The sequence below is a fragment of the Urocampus carinirostris genome, chromosome 1, assembly GCF_059441175.1.
Source record: "Urocampus carinirostris isolate Australia breed hairy pipefish chromosome 1, RoL_Ucar_1.0, whole genome shotgun sequence".
NCBI lineage: Eukaryota > Metazoa > Chordata > Actinopteri > Syngnathiformes > Syngnathidae > Urocampus > Urocampus carinirostris.
In genome coordinates, this window is record NC_142349.1 from 13,357,196 (window position 1) to 13,363,195 (window position 6,000).

Below are 6,000 nucleotides of genomic sequence, written 5' to 3' on the forward strand. Positions count from 1 at the left end.
AATGTATCTGGACCCAGGTGGACGGGCTAGCTCCAGCTGGTGTTACATATTTGTTTTATATATTTTTGTTTTTTTGTTGTTCTAGCTTATCTGCAAAATCAATGATAAATGTCAGTCTCACATGAGACAATTTAATTGTTGGCATTAAGTCTCACTAAATCACGTGATATCTCTTTAACATCAAAATATCAAATAGCATTGCTATCAATTGTTACTATTCAAGAATCAATTAACAAATCACCATAACTGTACCTTCCAAAACAACTCACCTCATGTTACTTGGTATCAAAATATACAAATTAACATCACAGTACACTCTTAACCTAGCCCAGCATAACATGGCCCTATTTGTGGCTCATTCTAATGGCTGACTCACGCTTACTCTTTCACTTTTTGTTAAGTGTTCTGACATCACAAACAACACAATCAAGCTGTTTCCATTCTCTCATGGAAATTATTGAGCCTCATGAATTCAGCCTAAACACAAGTGACCAAATGACCATGGAAAAAACAATTCCCTGTGAGCCTTTTCCAGTCAACGCTGCATCACAAAAATGATCCCAAGTTATTTGAGCCATCTGTTTGATTCCAGCTAAAAACTGCATTTTAGGGTCATTCTAATCTGCAGTCAGCGGATACCAGAGTGTAATTAGGGTTAAGTTTTTCTGCTTTCTGATCAGCGGCAGGAAAGGAAACTCCCTGTGCGGCTCTTGGCCTCCTTCGGGGAACGTTGCAATCACAAGGCAGCAAAAGCGGCGGGTCAGCGAGAGGACACGGGTTCCTGTCATTTCTCGAATATTAATCGTCTTCCCGTGTTAAGAGCTGAGAAGAATTGTAGTGATGACCACGCAATCCGTCTCTGTCGTTTTAACTCCTGCGGTGATGCTTGAGGCTTTTGAATGTCGTCAAGGATTTGCTATAAGCTGCAATCTGAAGCTCCGGCAAAGCCAATAAATGAACAGGATGCTGCAAGATAAATTGCATGTATTTATCTTTTTGCCACCTCTGTACACGCTATCATGCATGCACTATGAGGCACTGGCTGAACACCCTGAACCGGTTGCCTTCTGGTTGCCTTCCAGCCAGTCGCAGGGCACACAGAGAAAGACAACTCTCTCGTTCATTCATACCTAGGGACAATTCGGACCCGCCAATTAGCCTGTCATGCACGTTTTTTGGAATATGGGAGGAAACCAGAGTGCCTGGAGAAATCCCACGCAGCCATGGGGAGAGCATGCAAATTCCACACAGGGAGGCCGGTAGCTGGACTTGAATCCTGCACGGTGGGGCTGACAAACATAATATTACAGGCCGAATGACCAAGTAATCCTGAAATGTGATTAGTTGAAGTCCGGCCTGGGGGCCAGTTACGACCCGTGATCAATTTTTTTACTGGCCCGAGGCCTCAGTCATAAAATGAATAATATATGCCCATCCAGTAATGTTGACCACAGTATAAATTACATTTGTACCAAAAAAGTCACCATTTCACCTTGCTCTCTGTGAATGTTTTTAGCCCAAACCGTTTCCGACGTGGTGACTGGAAATAAATAAAGGAATGTTACCTGTGAGGGCCGCTGCTTCCAAGCTAAGCCGAAATTGTATGTTTTCAACAAAATCCGAAATATTTGCGTTTGATCAATTTGCCAAGGGTCAGTGGCTGATTTCAAAGAATATAATATCAAAAGGCACTGCCAGACAAAACTTCCTCACTACAAAGAGCTCACTGGAAACGACCGATGTAAAAAGATGACGCAACTGGAAGCTGTTTTAACAGCACAGCAGTACTTTCACAAGAGTCAAAGGAAAATGTTACAAAGGTAAGCTACGAGGTTGCGACGCTTCTTGCCAAGCCCTGCAAACTTGTCTTAGAGAGTGAATTTATTGAAAATTGTTCAAAGAATGCCAGGCTGATTAGTTGGCCCTCACACATTTTCAGCTTTCTTGAAAGTTTGGATACCCTTGTGTTAAATGTTGAGAAATTAAAGCACACGTCTTGAAGCAGCGCAGGGGAAAATTAATTAAAGGACGCTTTTATGTCTACTATCATTTGTGGCTTTATTTAGACAAAGCCCAAGTAAAACAGCATCGGCAAATAATTAACAGGTATTGATGAACAAAGCATAGCTAACAATACATGATTCACAATGGCTGGTGGTTATTGCTTCTGTGGCACAGTTCTGAGGTCATGGGATCAGCCTTCCTGTGCTGAGTTTGTATGTTCTCCCCGTGCTTGTGTGTGTCTTTCCTCCGGAATCCTCCCACATTCCAAAAAAAGGCAGGTTAATTAGCCGGTCCAAATTGTCCCTAGGTGTGAATAGGAAAGTGAGCTGTATGTCTCTGTGAGCCCTGTGACTGGCTGGCAACCAGTTCAGGGTGTCCCCAACCCACTGCCCAAAGACTGCTGGAATGGGCCCGAGTACCACCATGACCCTATTGAGGACAAGCGGGACAAATGATGGATGGATGATTCCGATATTTTTCAGGCCAGCAGAGAAGGCCTTATTGGCTCTCAGGGCCCACCACTGCATTTAAATAATATATTAAACAGGGATCAACTCGTGAAATTTCACTGTAATTGATTGGTCGAAGTTACTATGCTCCGCTAACCGAGCTGTCACACAGAGCATCGCTCGATAAGACCTTCATCAATGATCCAACAACACCAAAATCCATCAACCCCCGGAGTTGTTGTTTGTTACAGTACTTGGGCAGTCAGCGATACTTAAATGTTTCCCAATCACCCTTGTTGCCCAAGCCTCCAGCCTCTGCGTTCTCTCCATATCGATCCCTCGATTGACAGATTGATCACAAGATTTGCGCCCGATACTTTAGCCTGAGTTTGATTACTGTGGTTGTTGGTGGATTCGCAGGGCAAAGAAAGCCCTCCAAAGCGAGTCCGTAGTGAAACATTCCATTGATTTTTTTTTCCCCTTGTAAGAGAGACAAGCTTGTGGCTTTGTCCATCTATCATCAGGTCTTTTGTGCTCCTTTCTACATGCGAACAAAGACAATGCCACAAAGCGCTGTCTCACTTTCTTGCTTCCTTTCTTTCTCAATCGCACCATCGTCAATACAGCCGCCACCTGTGACACAGCGAGTTGATGGAGCTACAACCCAGGTTTTTCCTTCAGCGTGACCTCCCCACCAAAAGGAAACATTGTGTTTTTGTTTTACTGCACCCTTAAATGATGAATAGACACACAAAACAAACAAATCTTCGGGATCATCTCAACATTGCCCTGAGCTAATGTCCGAACAAAAAAGTACATGCGCGAAAGCGAGCGCAGCGTTGTTGTTATTATCTGTATCTGCCAGCAGGTTGGCGAAAAATCCCTGCAGAGATAAAAACCTTTTTGTTTACCTTCCACAACGGACGCCGCAGGCCTTTTCATGATTGTTTTCATTGTTAATCTAACTGGCTCTGCTCACGTGACACCGCAGAAGATAAAACAAATACTAGTACTTCCAACCTCTTGTGTAATGAAAGCAACATTTTGAAGTATTTTTTTATGCTGGGCAGCAACTTTTTTCTCTTACGTCTCCCTTCCTTCATTTCTTTCTTGCTTATTTTCATGCGATCTTTCTATATAACCATGCATCTTTATGGCCTGTCTTTCAATTTCTTGGGTTTCTCCTTTTAGTGTTTGGTCAATTTTAAGATCATACTACTCTCTCCTTCTATTTGTGCTTTGTTCTTAAATGCCCGATGGCTCCACCCCACTTTCAACTTGTTTTGCTTCCCTTTACGGTTTCTGTTGTTTTCGCTCTCCCTAATAGACCTTATATTTTCTTTGTTTACTGTTGATCCTTTCCTCCCTTCATCATAACAATATACCCTCTTCTATACAATATTTTTTTCTCAAAGGATCTTTCACATTGTTTCGATTACCTTTCCTACCGCCATCCATTATCTGCACCGCTTATCATCGGTAGGGTAGGGGGCAGGGGACGCCCTCAACTGATTGCCATCCAGTTGCAGGACACACAAAGACAGACAAGTCTCTCGCTCATTCACACCTAGGGACAATTTGGACCGGCCAAATAACCTGACATGCATGTTTTTGGAATGCGGGAGGAAACCGGCGGGCCTGTGGAAACCCACGCAAGCAAGAGGTGAACGTGCAAATTCTGCACAGGAAGCCTTGTAGCTGGATTTGAACCCATGCCCTTAGAACTGTGCCGCGAACACACTTACCACTCAAGCCGTGCCTACTACCTCTTTTTAGTTATTTTCTTAATGTGTTTTTTTTTCACAATCCTTTTGCTAACCAAAATTTCTTAACTGTGTTCTTCCTTCCTACTTTTAAATATTATTTTCTCCTTTCCATCCAACTTTGTTCCCTTTGTAACTTGCTTATTAACCTGACCATCATTGTTAAGTCCCTTCATTTTTAGGTTTTCCTTAGTACCATGCAATTTATTTTCCTTCCATCCTTTTAATCTACATCCATGTTTCTTCGTGCTTGCTCTTATCTTTATACTGTCACTAATCTTCCTTCATTCCTTCCTTTCTTCCATCATTAGTGTTATACATTTAAATAATGTACTTCTTTTAACCCCGACCACCACCTCTTTGACATTTTGCCCCCTTGAAGACCCTACAAGTCCCTTAAAAGAAGGACTAACAAGCTCAAAATCCATTTATTCCCAAGAACCGTCAATACCCTAGAAAAGCAGACAATAAATAAATAAATATTCTCCCTTTGTATTGATAAATTATCATTCATATTTAATTTCCCGACTTTTATCTTGGAAAAATGTTGCTACTAATGTCATTGCAATAATTCTAACTGCATTATTGTTGTGATGCACTTAAATTGCGGACAGTCACAAAGCACTACCAAATATTCTTTTTCATCTCTTTTTTTCTAAGTATTTACCACGTTATTCTTGGGTGCCATGTCAAATTTCGTTCACAACATTGATATCACAGATAAGAAATACAATTTTAATCCTTATTTTGGAATTATTCATTCATTCATTATTTATCTGCACTGCTTATCCTCAGTAGGGTTGCGAAGGTGCTGGAGCCCATCCCAGCTATTTTCAGGCAGTGGGCAGGGAACACCCTGAACCGGTTGCCAGCCAGTCGCAGGGCACACAGAGACAGACAACTCACTCGCTCATTCACACCTAGGGACAATTTAGACCGGCCACTTAACCTGACATGCATGTTTTTGAAATGTGGGAAGAAACCGGAGTGCCCGAAGGAAACTCACGCAAACACAGGGAGAACATACAAAGTCCACACAGGAAGGTTTGATCTCATTACCTCAGAACTGTGCCGCACACGCGTTAACCACTCTGCCGCCGTGCTGAACTTATTCTTGATCATACATTCAAAAAAAACATTAGGCCAGTACATTAGCTTGTGAACACAGAAAACAGAGCAAGAACTGTGTATTGGACTCACCAGGACAAACCCATTATAGTAGCATTAGTGTCTGAACGCTTGCTTTACAACACACTATTATGCTCGTCATCCTCTGTACACTGTATAAAAATAAGCATGAACGCAGAACACACAACTTGGGGAAAAAGTGTACTAACTGTTGGTTGAAAGTGCAGTGCAACTTGATGTCTCTTCATAGCACTCCTTATGGGAAGACTGTGGATTGTGGGATGGAGCGAGGGGCAGGATGGTCAACAGCTGGCGAGCGTTTAGCAAACCACGGGTCCCACCTGAGCCTCATGGCTTCCATGTGGACGCTTAAAAAAAATGTACGCAGGAAAAGGCAGGCAAGCATATGTTTGCATATTAATGCGGGTTGAGTGATGCAGCCGCTCTTTATCTCGGCAGTGTTTTGATATGGAAGCTTTACCACGCCGCCCCCGTGCGAGGCTTTCAAAACAAAGCTGTTTTACTCGAGTTCTTCTACATACAACTTTTATTTCTGTGTCTTTGTTGGGATCAGGGACAGCGCGACTTTGATAGTCTGTGTGAGTCAGCACGCCACGGGCTGTGTGTGTTTGTTTGTGTAGTCGTGTAGTTCTGGG

At 42.7% G+C, this 6,000-nt stretch overlaps 1 long non-coding RNA gene across 1 annotated transcript in view; it reads right to left on the bottom strand.

The window, feature by feature from the left end:
* The window catches only part of LOC148373612 (uncharacterized), a 45,846-nt gene extending 40,149 nt beyond the window's left edge, over positions 1-5,697 (bottom strand). Inside the window, exon 1 of the long non-coding RNA XR_015852773.1 lies at positions 5,554-5,697. This is a non-coding gene — a long non-coding RNA (uncharacterized LOC148373612). The remainder of the gene's footprint in view (positions 1-5,553) is intronic.
* Between the last annotated feature and the right edge of the window lie 303 nt (positions 5,698-6,000).